At 32.8% G+C, this 24,251-nt stretch overlaps 1 pseudogene; it reads right to left on the bottom strand.

Moving 5' to 3' along the window:
- LOC149580671 (uncharacterized) overlaps positions 1-24,026 on the bottom strand; it is a 28,309-nt pseudogene extending 4,283 nt beyond the window's left edge.
- Between the last annotated feature and the right edge of the window lie 225 nt (positions 24,027-24,251).

Raw genomic sequence — 24,251 nt, 5'->3', positions numbered from 1 at the left:
AAAGGACATGTGGAAATGGAAGATGGGGAGTTCAAAAATGTTCTCTATGTTCCAAATCTAAGTTCTAATCTCCTATCAGTTTACCAAATCACTCACCTAGGAGATGGTCATAAGGTTGAGTTCCTTCCCAATTCAGTGATGGTATGAAGTCTGAAAGATGATTCATTGGTAGCAGTTGGGAAAGTCAATGATAGCAAGAGGCTTTATTCCTTCTCCCATTTTGTGCCTAAGAGTTCTTCTCAAGCCTTGTTAAATCACTCTAATTAAAACATCAACTTATGGCATGAGCAATTTAGTCACCTTGACTTCTGCTCTCTTCAACAACTTTTCTCAAAACACATGGTCAAAGGTCTACCCAATATCAACTTTTCTAAGGGGGAGTTTTCATCTTGTTTAGTGGATATGAATCTCAAGGAGAAGTATGATAAAGGGAAGTCTTCTCAAGCTCTAGTTGTTCTTCAACTAGTTCACATGGTATTAGCAGGACCATTTGCAGTGACTTTAGTCAGCCAAGGCCACCACATACTCACATTTGTTGATGACTTTTCCAGATTTACTTGGGTCTTCTTCCTTCATCATAAGAATGAAGTAGTTCATAAGCTTCAAGAATTCAAGACTCATGTTGAACACAAGTCAAGGAAAGCCATCAAAGTACTCTGAATGGACAATGGAAACATGGATGTGAACAGAAGACTTAAGGCCTTTTTTAGTTATGAGGGAATTGATCTTCAAACTCCTTTAGCATTCAGTCCACACAAGATAGATGTTGCAACATTGTGGATTAGAACTCTTAAGTCTATGGCAAGTTGCATGATTCATGCCAAGTCTCTTGATCCATCATTAGAAGTCGAAGCAATCTCCAGTGCCACTCACATTCTTAATCATTCTCCTCATCTAGCCTTAGATGGAAAAACTCCTTTTGAGGCATGGTGCGGCAGAAAACCTATTGTGACACAGTTTAGAGTCTTTAGTTGTCCTGCATGGGCAAACAAATCTTCCAGGGGTCACAAGGAACATACATCTCGACCTTGTACTTTCATTGGTTATGAAGATGGTGTGAAGGCATATAAACTTCTTGATCTAGAGACACACAAGATTTTTGTGGAGAAGGATGTTCACTTTGAGGAAAGTTCTCTAAACCTATCCTCTACTCCTCTCCACATGTCATACATAATGGAAACTGATAGTGACACCAGCGATAGTGCTTCAACAGGTTCAGACACGTGGGGTTCTATCAAAAGTTGCATTGAGAGGTCACATTAGTCCAGTCCATGTGCTTATATTGCCATAGTGAAAGGTCCATCATAGCATGGTACATCTTGTCTTCCAGCTCCAGCTTCACTTGACGTGGAAGATAGACTTGAGGACTTTCATCTTCTCATTGATGATGATTCTTCTACAGTTGTTGTGAGGGCTTACTCTGACCCTCAAGTCCATTCTCTACATGATCAATCTGAATAGGTTGGCATGATTGTGGATCCTTATGAACAACAATTAGTGGAGGTCTCTTTGTCAGTTGAGGAGACAAACGGTTCAGTGGAATAGGTTCAACAGACATCCTTGCCAAATCTGCATTCATTCTTTTTAGCATAGTTGGAAGGGGTGAACTTCAGCATTAGTACAGGGATACTTGAGCAGGTTTTAGGGCCATCACACATCTTCAGGGTAGTACCTTGTGCATTTTTTCTTCCTAAGGGGAGGAACACTATTCTGCATTCTTGGACTAGCTTCTTTATTGGAGCGGCTTTCACTAGTTGGCATTCTTCTTTTGGGGGGGAGCCTCTTCTGTCTCTCTTCCTTCTTTTATTCTCTTATGTATATACTAGATGTATGTCGTCATGGGGGGGTCTTGATTACTCCATCCATCAATGCATCTTGGCTCTATCTCTCTTTTTGGGGGAGGGTTTTTCCCATGAGGTTTTCCCTCTTTCCCCGCTTTATGGGAGATTGCATTTTCATTATGTACTTGGGTACCTAACATGGCCTAGTAGCCGGGACCCATATTGCATCTTCATCCTAGTTCGTAAGCTTAAGGGCATTCCCCTAACTTGCACTTAAGGGGGGTGTTGGTGTAAATATGTACTTTACTATTTACACTTACTTAAGTTTACTTAGGTTAATGCATTATTTAATTATATTGCATTATTTTATTATTTTCATTTGTGAGACACTTAGGAGTTTGCACATCTTGTGATTTGTCATGTAGACAACATAGGAGTATGCAACTTTATTTGAGCACATGGTGTCTACAACACTATTTTGCATGTCCCACCCTTGTAGACTTATCCTCACATCACCGCACTTACTTCTGTGCTTAATGGAGGATAATCCATATCTGGTGGACATGTGCTTGGTTGTATGACACTTCATGGTGCTAACTTCTATGCATTCTAGAAGCTCTCTTGAGGCCTTTATATTCAGACACTCCTAGTGTACTCTATGTATAACGTTATTGAATACATTGTTATTCTGATCATACTCTCTCTCTCTCTTTGGTCTACAGTTGTGCTTGTGTTTGAGTTCTTAGTTCTTGGGTGAATTTTTCCTTTAGGAAAATTCTTACATTAATAAAATTAGCATGTTAGGGCTTATAATTGATCACTTTTGGTGATTTACTTGATTTGGAGTAAGTAGGACTATTAGGTCCACATTGTGATAGGAATTATATAATACAATTAAGTATGCACTTTGTTAAGAGATTTTGCAACGACTGTTAGGTCCACCTAGTTAGAGGATTTGAGACTGATACACCTATTAGGATGAATCAATATATTTATCTCTACTTTTCAACTTTGTTTACTAATGAAGATCTTTTGAATAATATGATGATCACCTGACTGTGATAGATGAATCTCTTCTTTTCCTTTTTATTTAATAGTAGCCTCCTAATCAATCTGCTCTTCCATTATTTCATATTCTCTTATGATAATGAATAATATATTTCATGATGATTTGGAAAAAACAAGAATTCTTCCATATATACAGATCCAAAAAGTAACTTTGCATTAGGTCAGCTACAATAGTTTCAAAAATAATTACCAAGTTGTCTCAATGCTAATACTGAAGTCCAATATCTTACTTAAGTGATTTGTAGATACTTAGGAAACTCTATCTATGCAGTTGACACTAGATGCTCAATTCACATTGATCATTAGGTAAACTCTAGTGGCTCAGTTCACACTGCTTTTTCTTGCTTTGTTCTCTTTCTAAAACTAGGAGTGCTTGGCTACTTAGTTTACACTAGAGCTCGATTGACATTGTTAGCTTGGTTCATACATGAGCTTGGTTAACACACTTCTTCTTGGTATCTTAGGCTATATTGGTGCTTGTTTATGGAGGAAAAGTTCAATTGCAATATTAACCTAATTTCCATGATACTAGGTGTTTTGGCACTAATTGACAATATGTCTTGCCATAGGGTCACAATCTCCCCCTATTACATTAGTGAAAAAAATATTTTTCATGCACAAAATCTTCAATCAAAATCTCTCAGTCAAACTCCCCCTTTGTATATGTCTTGTCTTGCAACTTAGTTTGAACTAGAAACTCTGCAACTCAGTTACACTTATCTATTTTTGATTTTTCAAAATTATTTATCTTCTTTTTACATATTTTCTTTATAGTTCTTATTATGTACACTTTTCCCTTTTGTTCATATAAGCATATTTTCTCCTCTATATATATTTTCCCCATATTTTCATATATATATATATATATATATATATATATATATATATATATATCTATATATATATATATATATATATATATATATATATATATATATATATATATATATATATATATATATATATATATATATATATATATATATATATATATATATATATATATATATATATATATATAGATATATATATAGATATATATATATATATATATATATATATAGATATATATATATATATATATATATATAGATATATATATATATATATATATATATATATATATATATATATATATATATATATATATATATATATATATATATATATATATATATATATATATATTTCCTCATTGTTTTTGTTACGAATGCCAAAATTTACAAGGTTATGCCAAAATGAGAGAGGAAATAATTATGCACCTTCAAAATTAAAGATATAGTCTTATCCCAAATATCTTGAAATACCTTTAAGATGTACAGATCTATCTGAAGCTCAACTAATAACTCCATCATATTCTCTTCCACTGAAAGGTCCGTCTTTGACTAGTGTCTTTGCACGTTCAATTATATTTTGGATATATCCATATGGGAAGCATCGTACTCTCTATGTCTATAAAGGTTGTCCTTATTTTGGTCTCTTCACTTAATAGTTCTTCCTGTAGATTTATCAAAATATGAGTTTTTCAAGATGAGTTGAAATAGAACTCAAATTAAGTGCCAACTAACTAGCACTATCCTTCAGTTCCATATCAATTTTTCCATCTTTCCCTTGATTTCCTTCGTAAAATTTATTGTATCATTCAATTTTACAAATAAGGATACAACATTATTTACAACATTCTCCAATGTAGCAATAAGAGTGGATAACTCTACCTGGTAAGTGACAATTTTCTTGGCTACATTTTCTAATTCTAAAACTTTATTTTCAAATTTCCTTTCTACCTTTGCAAGAATTTTGTTGAGACCATCTACATCTTCGTTTAACTTATGTACAATTTCAAATAATTGTTCAATGATGTATAATTTTTCATTTAGCTCTATAGACAATGGATCTAAAAATATGTCTCTAATTTGCTCAAGGACTTTTCTTCTAACCATTTATGCTCTTAGCTTCTAGTGCGTGGATCTTTTCTTTCAAAGTTCACCCATTATCTCTATTTTCTCAGTAGAGAGATTGGATATATCCCAATTTGGAATCACAATCTCTTTATCTAGGTCAATATCATCAATATTCTTTTCTTTTCCTTTGTCCTTGATAGTTGATGAAGGTATGATTTGTTTCCCTTTGCCTCCATCACTCTTGTCTTCATTTATTAGTTGAAGCTTTTTTTCTTTATCTTCTTTTTCAATCATTTCCTCATCCTTGATAGGCTATTTCTTAGTTAGGCTTGTCTCAAGAGTAGTTAGAGCATGTTGATTAGTTACTACTAGGATGGATGAAGGATTTTATTTCTCCTCTATTACCTTATCTGCACTTGGTGAAGGTGTAATTTATTTTTATTTTTCTTCCTTTTCTTCACCTCTTGGTTGAACTATGTTAAACTCTTTAGACTATAGCTTGGGTGCTACATTGATTAACTCAAAGCTTGATGGGATAGGTACTTTTCTTGGAGAGGTTGGAAGCTATGCTGTGACTTCTGCTAGAATTTTCTCAAGATCAAACTCTTCAATGGTCTAAACCTTTAGTAGAACTTCCTCTTCCTTCTTATTGTTCAAATAAAACATGTTTTTCCACATATTAGATGTGGATTGTACAACATCGTCAACTTTATTTGATAAAATTTGAAATTATTTGAATCTAGGAGTTTGTATGTTCTTATATTTTGATATTGCCTCCTTTATTTCCTTCTTAGAGAGATTTGACATTAGCTTCCTTAGAGTTTTCTCTCTAATATCCTTCTTTGCTTTCATTGCATTATCCAAGTTATGAGAAACAACCTTAGTAGGGCTTTAGAAGCTTTCCCTTTGAGTTCATTGGGGTCATATTAAAAATTTTCCATTTTCTCCACCAATGCATCTTCAATATTTTTCTACTCCTCTTTGCTTTCGCATTCATATTTAAAATATTTGAAATCAGCCATGCTACCTCCTTCCTTTAATAATTTCAACCTTTGTTCAAAATTTGGTGTGGGCTTCTTTAGTGAGATGATCAATGTGTTTTCTTCATCATCTTCATCATCACCATCTTGAAGCTTCAATCTCCTTCTAGACTTCCTCAACTTAGTGGAAATGATAACAGGTGTAGATGGCCTAGTAGATTTTCTTGGTGTGGTCCCACCTTTCTTCTTTAGAGGTTCCTTTTCTCTTCTTCTTCATGATCACCTTCCCTTTCTTATTCCTCTTCTATATCATCGCCTTTTCCCTCAGTAAGCATGGGAGGGGCATAAAACTTTCCAAATTTCTTGTCAAGGTTTTCTATCCTTTTCTTTCCTCTCTTAAATTTGAGGAATCTAAATCTCAAGTGAGATTCTAGTATTGGCTTCTTCATAGGTTCCAAAATAGGTAGCCTTAGGATCTACTGGTTCATTTATAAGAGCTTCAGTGATATGTCTTGTTTCATCAATGTTAACTTCATAACCCAATGTCCTCACCCATGCAATCCTAGGTCTGACTCCTTCAATTTGAACTTTGTTACAATCAACTAGGAAACATATATCTTGCTCATAATCATCAACCAATTTCTTGGGTATTCTAAACCTATTTTGCATTCTTTCCTTGACATTCTCAAAATATGCATCCACGATGCTATCAAAATCTTCATCCATTTCACTAATGAAATCATTGATTTGGTATAACATAGGTCTATCCTTCCTTTATATAATATTTCCCTTGGATGGAAACAATATTTACATATAAAAAATTAACATATCAAAAGTGAGCCAAACTTACATGGATTGTTCTTGGACACTCGGATGCTCTCCATGTTCTTACTTATCTGAATATGCTAAAACTCAACAAGATCAAATTATAAGTTTTTCTTCACTACTTTGTATGCTAGGTCAACTACTTCACAAGGAACACTATTGGGTTATCTTGAACTATAGATCTTGTGGGCTATGCCATGAATTCTAAATTTTATTTCCATATGAGTAACATTATTCAACTTCATGCCTTTGTTGTCCCATTCAGTTATGGTTCACTTAGTCAATTCTCCTCGAGTAAGGGTTTTGGTTTCCTTAGACTTTTCCAATATTGGATAACCATTAACTTGGTGAATCATCTTCTTGGTAATGTCATGGAATCTACTCAATATATACCTAATCCATTATCTAAAAATTTCTCAACATATGTAGGATGTGGGTCAGACCCTTGACTTTGAAATGCATGTGTTTGGGTTTCAAAACTTCATATTCATATAATGCATTATATGCCTAATCTAGCTCAAAAGTACCTAATTCTTGAATAGAATAGTAGTAAAAGGTCCTTACATCATTAATTAGAAGTACATTCAAAGGGATGACTAAGTGTGCTCCTTTGGGATCCTTCTCTTCAACAATTTTGAGGTATAATTTGAATTTAGGTGCTTTGCAAATTGTGTTCTTAACCAACATTTCAGAACCCTTCCTAACCTTTTTGTTTGATGAATCTATCATAATAGTTGATTAATGAAGAACTCTTGATAATCAATAGACATACCTGTAACTTAGCTCAAAAATTTGCTGTTAGATCGCTTGAGATTTCAAAATCGCTCTCCATAGTTTTCTCTTTGAATTCATAGTGAAAGAATAAACCCTTGATTTCTCTTTTTATAAAAAAAATAACTTTTAGGGCCTCATAAATGCTCCATACTATGGTAGGTGAAATAACCTAGTTATATCCTCAAACTCAAACTTGACATGAACTATACTTCATGAAGCTTGGTTAGAACTAGCTACCAAACCAACTTCACTCAATTAAGTCATATGACTTGGTTGAGTCATTGAGCTTGATCTTACATGGTTATGCATGAAGAATAACTCAGTAATTTTTGACAGCTTAGTTATAACTCAGATTTGACTCAGTTAAAACATGATTCTTCTATTCATCCTTATGCATATGATATGCTAATTTGGACTTGCTTAATTGTCTTGGAACTGATGTAGGATTGTATATTTAATTCACAACTCTAGTAGTACTCTTCTTGTATGTTTACTCAAAGGTGGTTGAATCACCCAACTCATTGACCTAGATATCAATAACTTTAGAGTTTTGACTTGAGCTTTCTAGAAATTTCCTTACCCATTATTGATTCCTTTGAGTCTTGATCTCATCAATCTTATTCTTGCCTTTATTTTCTTCATTAGTAATTACAATAGCTCAATTCATGCAATTTCTTTCCAAATGATCGAGTTCTTTTCATACATAGTATCTTTTGGTAGGATTCCTTTTTCTAAACTGAATTCTTACACATTTTGCTCCAATGTATCCATATTCTCCACATAGATAACACTTGCACCTTGCATTGTAATGCCAACTGATAAATGCTCTTGGTCTTGGTCCAATGTTCCATTTCTTTGTGCTACATTCTGAGGATTCATGACCTTGATTGTTACATGTAAAGCACTTTCCTTCAAACTTTGGTTTATCTTTACATAAACTTGTTTTCTGTCCAAGTTTTTTGTAATTATAGCAATATCCATTGAACTTTAGCTTTCCATTACTCAATTTATCTAATGACTATCCTATCTTTCCATAGTGGTGGCATTTAGGATTTTTTTTCTTTCTTTTGAGCTCCTTTTTGAGACGATTCTCCATGTTTAGTGTAACCCAATCCCATTTTTCCTTTATGTCTTTTCTGAGATAGTTCAGTCAACTAATTCATGCTTTCTTGTGATCTTATCATTCTTTTATTGGTTTCCTTTTCTGCTCTAAGAATATTCTTGAGTCTATAATTTTTTGTCCTCAAATTGACAATTTCTTGATTTGCACTACTAAGTTGATTTTTCATATCTGTTTGATGTAGTGATAGTTGGTGGATCTCATTGTCTTTTTCTTGTAGTCTTGTGTTGAGTAATATTTTATCTTCATTTACCATTTCTTTATCATTTTCAGCTTGGTTCTTTTGTTCCATGACTTCACATATCTCAACTAAATGAATCTCATGTTCTCTTTTCAATTCCTTGACTTCTTCTTGCAGAATGAAGTTCCTTCCAAGTAGATCTTCTATAGTTGCATCTAATTCTTCTAAACTTATTTCTCTACAAATGTCTTATGTTCTTTCTTCTATGCATAGATTGTCATTCATGTGTACAAAAAATCTTTTCTTCTTTTCAGGGATTGACAGAGTTGATCTTTTAGTTTCTTGATTTGTTCCATGGCCACATGTAGATCCAACTTTTAATTCTCAACGACTTTATCTAGTTTGTACACTTCCATTGCCTCTAACCTTTTCTCTCAAGCTGCTAAAATTCTAACAAGAGAACCTTTCTCTGATACCAGTTGTCTGAAATGTAATGATGATCAAGTGACTAAGAGGGAGGGCTATGAATCGAGAACCACTTAAAACTTCTTTCTCTTAATACCATTTTATTAGATTAACTAATCTACTTGCATGTATGGAACATAAAGCAATAAAATAAACAATGCCATAACACTTTGAAAAAATATTTGATAACCCAGGAAACCTCCAAGGAGAAGGTAAAGATGGGGTGGGAATGAGACCCATAAAGCTTCACTACTACAATAATAAAGTCGGCATATTAGGGCTTACAATTGATCACTTCTAGCGATCTACTCAATTAGGAGTAAGTAGGACTATTAGGTCCACCTTGTGAAATGATTTATAAAATACAATTAAGTATGCACTCTATTAAGAGATTCTACAAGGACTGTTAGGTCCACCTAGTTAGAGGATTTCAGACTGATACACCTATTAGGATGAATCAACAGATTTATCTTTACTTTGAAACTTTGTTTGTTGATGAAGATCCTTTGAATAATATGATGATCACCTAACTGTAATAAATGAATCTCTACTTTGTATTTGTAATTCTCAGTAGCCTCCTAATTAATCTACTCTTCCATTATCCACAATCACTTATGATAATGAATAATATATTTCATGATTATTTGGATGAAATGAGAATTCTTCCATATATACCAATCCAAAAGGTAACTTTGCATTAGGTCAGCTACAATAGTTTCACAAAAAATTACCAAGCTTACTCAAGTGATGTGCAAATACTTGGGAGACTCTGTCTACTTAGTTGACACTAGATTTTGAGCTCACATTGATCACTAGGCACACTTTAATGGATCAATTCACACTAATTTTGCCTGCTCGGTTCTCACTTTGAAATTGGGAGTGCTCTGATACTTGGTTTACACTAAAGTTTGATTGATCACTATTAGCTCAGTTCATACACGAGTTTATTTAACACTTTTTTCTTGGTAGTTTGAGCTATACTAATGCCTATTTCCTGAGGAAAATCTTGGTTGCAATACTAACCAACTTCCCATGATGAATAAGTGTTGGCACTAACTAACAATATCTCTTGCCATAGGTTCAACACCTTTCCACATAGGAGAATCTCTTCTTGATCAAATGACAAGCATCAAGGATCTTGAAATTGTCATCTAGGTACTCATTTATTTTGTTGGGACCACTCAAAACTTCTTTCTCTTTATACCACTTTATTAGATTAACTAACCTACTTGCATGTATGCAACATAAAGCAATAAAAGAAACAGTACCATAACACTTTGACACAATATTTGGTAACCCAAAAACCCTCCAAGGAGATGGTAAAACTGGGGTGGGGATGACACCTAGAATGCTTCACTACTACAGCAATAAATTTGGCATGTTAGGGCTTACAATTGATCACTTCTGGTGATCTACTTGGATAGGAGTATGTAGGACTATTAGGTCCACCTTGTGAAAGGATTTATATAATAAAATGAAGTATGCACTTTATTAAGAGATTCTGCAAGGAATGTCAAGTCTATCTGGTTAGAGGGTTTGAGACTGATACACCTATTAGGATGAAAAAATAGATTTATATCTACTTTGCAACTCTATTTGTTAATGAAAATTCTTTGAATAATGTGATGATCACCTAGCTATGATAGACGAGTCTCTACTTTGCCTTTGTACTTCTCAGTAGCCTCCTAATGAATATGCTCTTCCATTATCCACATTATCTTATGATAATGAATAATATATTTCATGATGATTTGGATGAAATAAGAATTCTTCCATATATACCGATTCAAATTGTAACTTTTCATTAGGTTAGCTACAATAGTTTCACAAACAATTTCCAAGTTTGTTAGAATATATAGGTGACTAATATAACTAAGAGGAGAGAGGGGGGTTGAATCAGCTATCTAACTATTATCACAATTACCAACCTTAAAATAACTTAACCATAAGATAAATATAAACTGAAACTACAACAAGATACTAATACATAATAACACTAGATATGTTAACTAGGGAAAACCTTGATCAAAGGGAAAACCCCAGTGGGCATGGTACCCATGACAAGATGATGTACTAATATAATTATTCCTTGTTAGAGGATGAACCCTATTAGGAGTCTATGAATACATTTAGTACATATGAGTCCCTGTTAGGAGACTTTGAATCCCTATTAGGAGATTCCAACCTTGTTAGGAGTTGTGGAAGACAACATGACCCACTGACTAAACAAATTCAAGGTTAAGACCAATGAACACATTGTCCAAATGATCTCTATATTATTCCTTGCAGAATAATAGAAATGAAATGTACTTCCTTCCTCTACTTCTATCTTATCAACTAGATTTATTCTCCTTTAGATCTTGTAACTAGATAACAACACTCACATTCAATAATCCCTTGGATCTCTTACTCACATTCAGTAAGCACTCTTCTCCTTTTTGCTCTTCACACTTCTTCAAAATGATTGATACTTGACACTTCTACAAACAAGGAAAACATATTTGCTTTATACCATATCTTCATAATAATTCCTTGAGTCAGACTTGAGGCTTTTCCAATTAATTATAATAAGATAATTAATTAATTATAATTACAATAACATTTTCAGCTCACAATCTATATAAATATTGACACGTGTGATACTAGGGCTTGCACACTCTTTGACATCACCATACAAATTTCCTTTGTCACCGTGTGATTTCAAACTTCTTCATTACATCTTAGATATAAGATAGCAAACAAACATCAAAATATTGATATCCAATACTCTATTTCTATATTGCTCTTAGTAAATCATGTACAATTGCCATACGCCTTCGACTTAGACTCTGTGCACTTAACCACATCATCAAGACATAGTTTGGAACATGTCCTTAACTATGCATCACCAGAAAATCAAACCATTATCCATACCAATAAGATACTTGACTGTTGTTCTCCTATTCTCTACTAAAACTATACTATGTTGACATCAATGACAAACATAGTCATGAATGCAACATGTCAATACTATCCAATACTTAGGATACTCCCCCAATCTAGTATCATCAGAATTCATGCCAATGATCCCCCCTTTAGCATTGATGGAAACATAGATGAAAAAATCTAGGCTCTAAGACTACCAAACTTGTACTCTATTGCTATTGCTATTCATCTCAAATCCTCTTCATCAATCTAAAATCCTTTAAAACACTTCTTTGTTCACCATCTTCTAGATTGACATCATGAGTTGTTCACTAAAAACTTCTTCTTGATTGAAAATAATTGTTCACTTCACAATAAATAATTCACAATACATCAAGTACATATTCCTACTTACATGGATCTTTCTAAATCTCCCTAAAGAGATATCTCTCCCTTATTCATACTTAAGAATTCTTCTCCCCCATTGCTTAGGAGATATTTTTCATTGATATTCTCTCCCCCATTGACATCAATGTTAAAGGCCTTGATATTACATACCAATTGTTCAATACCTATTGTTACAAATTTATCCAAATCTTCTACTAGCTCAAGTGTCCAAAGATGCTATTCAAAGCAAAATAACAAATACCAAATACCAAGAGTCCTCAATGACTTAGTTCTCAATAGACACTCCCCGATATAGTGTTGTAGTAGTACCTAAGAAGACAATAATAAAAGGAGACCAAAGTTAATAATATGATCATTTTAATTTTTTTTCTTCATTCATGATGTATTGAATTAATTTGAGTCAATTTGAATACTAATTTAAGGTTGAAAGACCAAATTGTAAAAGTTGTCAAATATGTAAGTATTGTTAAAATGTGATAATATGAAAAATATGATGCAAAAGGAAGATGGACGGTCATAAGGGAAGTTGGATGGTTTGTAAATTCTTAAAATTTTATAAATAACTTGTATTGGTCATTTAAAATCAGAATGAGAAGAAGGATAACATTTTGGTATTAGTTTGTGCATTCATTTCTAGCTATTTTGATTGTTGATCACTACTTTTATGCTATTTTCAGGAATTGTACATATAGTTACAGATTGGAAACCATATATAAGTTATATATTTGGATATTAGGATGAATTATCTTAATTCTCCTGTTGGTTTGGGTTAATTTCATTTAGTTTTGAGGAAGTTATGCATATTTTAGTGAAAGTGTCTATTTGTAGATTTAAGATTCTCTGACAATAGTCATGTTTCAATGTTTGGTACATATGCATATTAATGAGTTATAAACTCTAAATATATTTATTGGAAATATATAAAAATAATATTTATTTTCTATTTTGTTTGGGTCATTTTTATGTAGATTTGTGGAAGTTATTAATCTTTTAGTACAAACTAATTTTTTTAATATCTTCAATGGAGTTGTGAACATAAATTTGCATGCATGTAATGATATATGTATTTGAAGAATGAATGGATCACATATTTTAAAAATATAATCATGAAGGATTAATATAAAATTGGTTTGGGATTATTTGGTTTTGGTTTATGAAAGATATTGGATTTGTTATGTAGGGTTACATGTATCCTTTCTAGTTTATGATGGTAAAAATGGGTCTCGGTACAAAGACTATAATATGTAAAGGAATAGTTTGATTGAGATTAGGTTTGGATATGTTTTGGAAGGACTAGTTTTGAAAAAAAAAAATCCATAGTATCTTATAGGAAGGTGTTGAGAACAAAAGTTATGAATAAAATAATCCGCTATAGAAATCAGACTATGTAAACTTGTTGAAGCATATTTTGTGTTACTTCATGAGATGCCTCTAAATCATAAATTTATTGAATGGATATTGAAGGATTAGAATGTATTATATTTATGATTGGGTTTTTAATATTATACTCGCATCAAATTGGTATCAGAGCCCAAAAGATTGTGAGTGTATAGATAGAAGACAATCTACACATGGAGATCTGCCAAAAGGGACATAGGAGATGGTCTAGGGCCATAGGATATGGTACATTGTGTTTCAACAAGAGACTGAGCAGAGAGACAAGAGAGGACTCCTAGGTGAGGGACAAAAGTTAGTGTTTGTAGCAGCAAGGATGAGTGAACTTCAGATGAGAGACGCACCTTGGAGGTAGACAACATAAAATCCATAGATAGGAGTCACAATTTAAAGGATGAAGATGAAGTAGTGGAGACATCAATCCAGTGACGAAGACAAAGTAGCAACATATTTGTTTACATATTCTCACTAGAGCATTTCTATGGGACATGGAAAATTTTCAAACTCGAGAGTATGGTGTAGGAGCACCTAAGAAGACATGAATACTAGAGACCAAAGTTAATATTATGATAAATTTTATTTTATTTTTGTCATTAATGATGTATTCAATTAATTTGAGTCAATTTGAATAATAATGTAAGGTTGAAAGACAAAATTGTAAAAGTTGTCAAATACGTAAGTATGTATTGTCATAAAATGTGACAATATGAAAAATATGATTCAAAAGGAAGATAGAAGGTCATAAGGGAATTTTTATGGTTTATAAATTCTTAAAATTTCATAAATAACTTGTATCGGTCATTTCAAATTAGAATGAGAAGGAGAACATTTTGGTATTAGTTCATTCATTAATTTCTAGTTATTTTGATTGGTGTTCATTACTTTTATGCTGTTTCCAGAAATTGTATAGATAGTTATAGCTTGGAAACCCTATATAAGTTATGTATTTGGAAATTAGGATGAATTATCTTAATTATCCTTTTATTTGGATTAATTTCATTCAGTTTTGAGGAAGTTATGCATATTTTAATGAAAGTGTATGTTTGTAGACTTAAGATTCTCTAACAACAGTTATGTTGCAAAATTTGGTACAGCCACATATTAATGAGTTGTAACCTATAAATAGATTTTTTGGAAATATATACAAATAAAATTTCTTTTCCTTTTTGTTTGGGTCATTATATGCAGATTTGTGGAAGTTATGAATCTTTTAGTAGAAACTGGCTTTTTTAATATCTTCAATAGAGTTGTGGGCATAAATTTGCATCCATGTAATGATTTATGAATTGGAAGAATAAATTGATTACATATTTGGAAAATAGACTCATGAAGGATTAATATGAAATTGGTTTGGGATTATTTTGTTTTGGTTTATGAAAGATATTGGATTTGTTATGTAGGGCTACATGTATCCTTTTTTGGCTTATGACAGTAAAAATGGGTTTTAGTACAAAGATCATAAAGGAATAGTATGCTTGGGCTTAGATTTAGATATGTTTTCGAAGGACTATATTGGAACAAAGAAATTTAAAGGATTTTTTAGGAAGATGTTAAGAACAAAATTTATGAATAAAATAATCTGATATAGAAATTAGACTATGTGAATGGAGATATATTGATGAACTTGTTGAAGAATATTTTTTGTTACTTCATGAGATGCCTCAAAATCATAAATTTATTGAATGGATGTTGAAGGGATCAACATGGATTCTATTTATTATTAGGTTTTTAATATTCCACTTGCATCATATAGGAAGCATCAACATTCATTCCAGCCTAACAATAATGGTCTGTACCACTGGGCTGATGCACTCTCTGCATCATCTATTTAGAAGTAGGTAGGGGCATAACCCCAAGTATACCTCTCAGGTACTCAAATGTATCTTTAGGAAAAGGCTTTGTAAAGATATCTGCAACCTAATCTTTAGTACTCACATACTTCAATCTAATCTCCTTTTCTACTGCCTTCTCTCTCAAGACATGGTACTTAATAGATATATACTTTGTCTTAGATTGAAATACAAGATTCTTAGACATACTTACTATACTTGTGTTATCATAGTAAATAATAATAGGTTCTGTAAACTAAATCCCAATATCCTTCAACATCTACTTCATCCACATAACTTGATTACAATTATTTGTTATTGCAACATACTCTACCTTAGCTATTCTCTGTGAAATACAATCATGTTTCTTTCTCAGCCAAGAAACCAATATTCATCTAAGAAATAATGCTCCACCATTGGTGCTCTTTCTATCATCCATACTACTTGCCCAATCTACATCAGTATATGCACACAAAGTAAAATCACTTGATCTATCATACCAAATTCCATAATTAGATGTTCCTTTCAAATATCTAAATATCCTCTTTACTACTACATAATGATACTCTTTAGGATCAGCTTGAAATCTAGCTATAATCCCAAATACATTTTCTATATCTGGTATGGTGTGAGTCAGATGTTGGAATCATCCAATCATAGATTTGTACTTCTTTTTCTCAACTGTAGGTGACTCATCCTTGCAAGATGACTTGTGTCCATTTATCATAGGCATACCAACAGGCTTATAGTTCTCTAATCAAAATCTCTTCAACAAGTCTTTCAAGTACTTATCTTGTGAAATGAAAATACAATCACTATTTTGCACAATCTACAATCGTAGGAAAAACTTAATTTCTCCTATCATGCTCATTTCAAACTCATTCTTCATCTCTTTAGCAAACTTATCACTCTCTTCACCATTTCCTCCAAATATTATGTCATCAAAAAATATTACAATGGTAAATATACCATTTTCAACTTCTCCCAAATACAATTTACCATCTTCCATACCTTTAACAAATCCAAGCTTTGTCAAATACTTATCCAACCTTGCATACTAGGTTCGAGGCACTTGCTTTAGACAATATAGTATTTTATTTAGGATGCATACCATCTCTTTATCTTTTGTTAGAGGGAATCAACTAGGCTTATCAATGTATACTTCTTCTTTAAGTTCTCGATTAAGAAAGTTGACTTGACATCCATCTGATATACTTTGAGCTTCTTACTTGTTACATAAGCTAAGAACATTCTTATTGCTTCCATTATGGATAGAGGGGCATAAGTCCCCTCATAATATATGCCTTCTTGCTATGAATAACCCTTGTAAACAAGTTTGGCCTTGTTTCTCACAATTTCTCCTTATTCATTCATCTTATTTCTGAATACCCATTTGGTTCCTATCACATACTTTTCTTTAGGTCTAGAAACTAACTCCCATTATCGTTCTTCTCAATCTGATCCAATTCTTTCTTTATTTGCTAAATCCAATGATCATCCTTACATGATTCATCTATGCTTTTAGGCTAAAGTTGAGAAATCAGACATAATGCCTCTTTCACTCTATTCCTTGTCATCACACCTTTATCTTTACTTTCAATTATCTATTCTAGAGGGTGATTCTTTGTTAGATTCTTGTTAGAGGTAGAAGTTGACATCTCAACTCTTATCTCATCTTTGGGTTCAAACCTCTGTTCTTCTCTATGCTCAACAGATAGTACATCATTATGCAAATCATTGTTAGTCTCAAACAAAACTTATGCATTTTGTCTAACAATTCCAAAATTATCTTCCTCTTCATCTAAATTACAATCTACCATTTTCTCCTTAGTACCAAACATTTCATCAATCCTTACTTTTGTGCATTCAACTATAGTCTTGTTTCTATTGTTAAAACATCTGTACACCTTTCTTTTCAATGAATAACAAGGAAACATACCTTCATCACTTCTTGGATCAAACTTAACAATGTCATCATCCCTCTTAATGTAACATTTTATCCCAAATATTCTGAAATACTTAACTAATGGTGAATGAGCAAACCATAGCTCATAAGGTGTCTTGCTTATACCTTTTCTAATCTATACTTTATTCAGAGTGTACACTATTGTATTAATTGCTTCTCTCTAGAATGTCTTAGAAACATCATTCTCAAACAACATTGCTCTAGCTACCTCTACTATTGATTGATTTCTTCTTTCACTAATCCCATTTTGCTTAGGTGTTCTAGGAGAGGATAACTATCTTTTGATTCCATTTTCTTCATAAAAGATGTTAAACTCTCTAAAGGTGAACTCTCCTCCTCTATCTAATCTCAAAGAATTTATCTTAAAACCATATTCATTCTCAACTCTATTCTTAAATATCTTAAACTTCTCAAAAGCTTCAGATTTTTCTTTAAGAAATGCTACCCACATCATTCTAGTGAAATTATCATCAAAGGTCATGAAATAACTTTTACCATAGAATCTTCTTGTTCTTGAAGGATCACTTAGGTTTATGTGAATGATCTCTAGATTCTCTGTGGTAGTGAACTTCTTGCTAGGAAAAGATAGTTTCTTCTACTTAGCCAAAATATATTATTTGCAAATAACATTAGTAAGCTTTGTTATGTTAGGAAAGTCTCTAATTGCAAATGTGCTGCTAACTTTAATAATATGATCAAAGTTTATATGACAAAATATCTTATGCCATAACCAACTTTATCAACAGTCATAATGAAAAATGTCATTTTGGGTGGATTCAATTGAAATGCATTGCCTCTAGATCTAGTTCCACTTCCAATAATCTTACCATCCTTATCCTTGATAATGTAGTTCTTCTTTGTGAACTATAATTGATATCCCTTGTCCACCAACTATCCAACACTCAACAAATTTTGTTTCAATCCATCAACAAAATAAACATTTTCAGTATTAGTCCTTCCATATAAAGTAAAGGATCCAATCCCTATAATATAAAAGGTTGCATTGCTATTAACCCTAATTAATACCTCCATCATAGTTCCCAAACTTAAAAAACTTATTCATATCGCTAGTCATGTGATTTGGACAACCACTATCAATTGTCCAATCAAAATTCTTTTCAACTGGGGAAATCATAGCTCTTTCTCTCTAATTTCTCTATCAAGATCATCTTCCTTGATGACCAAAAATCCTAATTCATCATCACTTTCACTTTGACCTCTCTCATTGGATTCTTCATATTCATTAGCATACAAAAAATTTCTATCTCTTCTAGGTTTGAACTTTCCCTTATACTTTTTCTCTCTTTTAGGATATTTAAATGCATAATTACCAAATTCATCACAAGTCCAACATTTAAAGATTTTCTTACCATCCTTTTCTCTTCTCACAAGAAGGGCTATACCTTCCTCAATCTTCTTGTCTTCATCAGATTGACTACTACTAGAAAAATCTCCTCTTGTACTTGCACTCTTTGTCAAACTTGGTCGAACATTAAGTGCATTGAAGGTTGTTTCCACTCTTGCTAGATCTCTAACTATCTTAGATCTACTTCTACAACTTCCAATCTACCAAGCAATGTTTCCTCGGTAAAATCCTTAGTACAAGTTATAAGTAGCTGAATCATCTACACCACTTGCTTGAATGGTGGTGTCAAACTTTTCAAGATCTTCCATATGACCTCATATTCTTCCTTAGTTCCACCACAAGTCTTCATTCCAGTAATAATATATGATATCTTGACTGTATTCATTCTCTAGAAGAGTTAATAGTAGTACTTCTCTTGCTCTCATGTTACACATGAACAAATCTCTTTATGCCTCGTTACATTCGTCAAGCTTTTCTTCTTCAAAATTTTTTTTGCTAGCTTTTGTCAAAAGCCAATTACCCAGACCCATGCAAAATAGACAAGTCTTCATCTTCTCCTTCCATTTGTCATAGTTGACCCCATCAAATCTAGGACTATTCTTTCTGAAAAGATTCACCATTGATCTCCCAAAGCTATTAAGCTTATCCTTCAAAGACCTAAAGCTTTGATATCAATTGATGTGATTTGGAGCCTAATGAAACTCAGAGGTTTATTTAGCATAGTTTTCCTTTAGATTATTTTTACAGGGGTTTGGGGGTAGTGCCCCCAAGACAGGGTCAAGGGGCTAATATTTTTCTATTCTTCTAGCCCTAATTTTGTAAGTGGAAAAAAGCTTGTATAAAAAGGGTTAGGGTTAGGGATTTTCATATGTGTGAGGCAAAAATTGGTTCTTGTGGTGGTATTGAGCTATAAGGGATTACATATTGTAATAAGGTTGTAATCACTAGATCATAATAATATTAGACTTTCTATTGTGGACGTAGCCTAGGAATTGGGTGAACCATGTTAAATCTTGGTGTCTTCTATTCTCTTTTGTATGATCTACTATTTTTTGATATTGGTTATATTTGCATGTAGCTATTATTTCTATCTGAGGTTAATCTTAACAAGTGATATCAGAGCTAGATTTTTTGTCATTTTTTTTTAGCCAGAACATCATCATTTCCTTAGAAATTTTTTTGATGTATTTCAAACTTTTAAGAAATAAAAGTGCTTGGTTGAAAATGAGACTGGAAAGAAATTAAAATATCTCAGATCTAACAATGGTGGTGAGTATTGTATTCATGAATTTAAAGATTATTGCTGCACTAATGGTAATCATAGATAGAAAACTGTTCCAAGGACTCCACAAGAAAATGGAGTTGTTGAATGCTTGAACATGACTATAATGTAGCATGCAAGAAATATGAGGTTGCATACTGGGTTGCCCTTAAATATGTGGCTAGAGGTTGTTAATACTACTGCATATTTTATTAATAGAGGTCCCTCTACTCCTTTGGGCTATGTTAATCTAGAGGAAGCATGGACTGGTAAGAAGCTGAGTTATTCTTTTCTCAAAACCTTCGACTGTTAAGCATTTACTCATATGGATTCTAAAAATAGAACCAAGCTAGAAGCTAAGTCAAAGAAATGTGTATTTTTTGGATATAGAATTAATGAATTTGGTTATAGGCTTTTGGATTTTAAAAATTTTAAGATTGTAAGAAGCAGGCATGTCATATTCAATGAGAAAGTGTTGTACAAAGATCTGTTGTAGCAACATGAGAAGAAATAAGATGATTATGTAGTGTTGGATGATATTCCAAAAGGTGATGTTCCAAAGATTCCTCATGATCTACAATAATTTCAACAACAAATACCACACACCCCACTGAATGTTAGATGGTCAACAAGGATAAGTAGACCACCAGAAAGATTTTCTCCTTCCTTTTATTTATTTTACTTACTGATCCTAGTGAACCTAAATGTTATGATGAAGCTATGTAGGTGGATACAAAGATTCAGTAGTAGTCAACAATGAAATAATAAATGGACTCTTTGCTAAAAAATAAGACATGGGATTTATGCAAGTTTCTTGCAGGTAAAAAGACTTTATAGAATAAGTGGGTTTACAGGTTGAAAGAAGAGGATGGAGGGAAGAAATGATTTAAAGTCAGGTTAGTTTTAAAAGGATTTGCATAGAAAAAAGGAATTTATCTTAATGAGATATTCTCTCTTGTTGTTAAAATGAATTCTATTCACACTATTTTAAGTATTAGGGCTATTGACAATTTGCACAGCTTGATATTAAAAAAACCTTCCTTCATGGTGATTTGGATGAAGAGATATATATGGAACAATCACAGGGACTTGAGGTCAAAGGTAAGGAGACCTTAGTGTGCAGATTGAAGAAAAGTTTATATGGCTTGAACAAGCACCTTAACAATGGTATCTGAAATTTGATAGGTTTATGCATGAGCATGGATATAGTAGGTGAAATTTAGATCATTTCATTTATTTTAAGAGGTTGGATGCTAAAAATACATTATTTTATATTTATATGTTGATGATATGCTTGTAGCTAGGTCTAACATGGATCACATTAAGGGGCTAAAACACTAGTTAGCACGTACATTTGCAATGGCAAATTTGTGGGCAGCAAAAAAAATGCTTGGTATGAAGATTTGTAGAGATAGGAAGAATAGGAAATTGACTTTATCTCAGGCTGATTATATTGAGAAGGTGTTGCAACAATGCTAAAGCTGTCAGTACACCTTTACCTAGTCATTTGAAGTTGACTAAGGAGATGTGTCCTAAGACACAAGAAGAGGAGGACAAGATGTCTAAGGTACACTATGCTTTAACTATAGGAAGCTTAATGTATGCTATGGTATGTACTAGAAAAGATATTTCACATGTAGTGGGAGTTGTTAATAGGTATATGAGTCATCTAAGAATTGAGCATTAGAATGCAGTTCAATGGATTCTCAGATATCTGAGAGGACCATCCAGTAAGTGTTTACGCTTTGGGGGCTCTACTACTACTTTACAGGGATATGCTGACTCAAATTTGGTAGGGGATATTGATATCAAGTGAACTACTATAGGTTATGTATCTACTATTGGTGGGATAGTAGTGAGCTAGGTTTCTTGATTACAATAGGTTAATGTTTTATCCACTACAAAGGTAGAGTATGTTGCTACTACAAAGGCAACCAAGGAGATCATATGGCTTTAGTTCTTCATGGAATAATTGGGACACCCATAGAGTGCCATTCATCTTGCAAGGAATTTAGCTTTGCATTCAAAGAAAAAACACATATAGTTGCGGTACCACTTCATTCAGTTAGTTTTGGATGATGGAAAGTTAAAGTTGGAGAGGATATATACAAATGACAATCTAGTAGATATGTTTACAAAGGTAGTGATGAGGGAGAAGTTGAACTCCTTTTTAGCTTTTGTTGGTCTTCTAGACTAAATAGACTAAAATAATAATAGAGTTTGGGGTGGTTTAATATTCTAGTGGGAGCTATAGGTTTAGTAGTGCTATGATCAATCTCCAAGTGGGAGGTTATTATTATGGAGTCTAATCAGTGTCCAAGTGGGAAATTGTTGTGATGTGGAGCTTAATTAGACTCAAAAGTTTATTTGGAATGATTTTCCTTCAGATTATTTTTACAGGGGACAAGGTCAAGGGATAGTGCCCCTATGGGGTCTTGGGGTAGTGCACCAGGTGTACTCCCTATTGCAGTATAAGGTGGGGTCGAGGGGCAATGCCCCTGTAGGGGTTTCCCTAAAGCCAAAAATGACCTTATATTGTAGAAGGTGTCAACTAATATTTTTCTATTATTTTAGCCCTAATTTTGTAAGTGAAAAAAAGCTTGTATAAAAATGCTTAGGGTTAGGGATTTTCATAATGTGTGAGACAAAAATTGGTTCTTGTAGGAATATTGAGCTGTAAGGGATTACAGATTGTAATTAGATTGTAATTACTGGATCATAATAATATTGGACTTGCTATTGGTGGATGTAGCCTAGGGATTGGGTGAACCACATTAAATCTTGGTGTCTTGTGTTCTCTGAGGTGCAATTTGCTATTTTCTAATATTGGTTATATTTGCATGTAACTATTATTTCTATCTAAGGTTAATCTTGACACCAATTGTTAGAATATATAGTCCATTGATATAACTAAGAGGGAGGGGGGTGAATCAATTTTCTACCTATTATCACAATTATCAACCTTAAATAAACTTAACCATATAAACAATATAAAATGGAACCGCAAAATGATATCATACACAATAACACCATATATGTTAACTAGGGAAACCCTTGATTAGAGGGAAAACCCTAGTAGGGATGGTGTCCATAAGATGAAGTATTGATATAAATATTCCTTGTTAGAGTATGGAAACTGTTAAGAGTCTATGAATACATTTAGTACATATGAGTCCCTGTTAGGAGACTTTGTATCCATGTTAGGAGATTCCAACCCTATTAGGAGTTGTGGAAGACAAATGAACCCACTACCTAAATAAATTCAAGGTTAAGACCAATGAAACCACTATTCAAATGATCTTTGTATTATTCCTTATAGAATAATAGAAATGAAATGTACTTCCTTCCTCTTCCTCTATCCTATCAACTATACTTCTACTCCTTTAGATCTTGTAACCAGATCACAACACTCACATCCACTAATCCCTTGGATTACTTACTCACATTCAGTAAGTACTCTACTCCTTTTCATAGTTCTCACTTCTTCACAATGATTGATACTTGAAACTTTTACAAACAAGGAAAAAATCTTTCCCTTATACCATATCTTCATAATAATTCCTTGAGTCAGCCTGGAGGCTTTCCCAATTAATTATAATAAGATAATTAATTAATTACAATTCCAATAACACTATCTGTTTATAGTTTATACAAAAATTCACACATATGATAGAAGGGCTTGTACAATTATTGACATCATTGTACGAATTTCCTCTATCACTATGTGACTACACACTTCTTCATTGCATCTTAGATGTAAAATAGAAAAGAAATGTTAGAACACTATTCTCTAATACCCCATTTCTGTACTACTCTTAGTAAATAAGGTACAACTATCATACACCTTCAAATTAGACTCTAAACACATAACCACATCATAAGGACATAGTCTAGAACATGTCCTTAACTACACATCACCAAATAATCAAATCATTGTCCATACCTGTAAGATCTTTGACTGTTGTTCTCCAAGTCTTTACAGAAACAATACTATGTATACATCAATGACAAACACAATCATGAATAC

Source organism: Cupressus sempervirens, chromosome 1 (genome assembly GCF_028749045.1).
Source record: "Cupressus sempervirens isolate cs-2001-9-10 chromosome 1, ASM2874904v1, whole genome shotgun sequence".
In the NCBI taxonomy this organism is placed as follows: Eukaryota; Viridiplantae; Streptophyta; class Pinopsida; order Cupressales; family Cupressaceae; genus Cupressus; species Cupressus sempervirens.
Note: the sequence above shows the minus strand (reverse complement) of the source record. Positions and strands in the feature narration are given on the sequence as shown.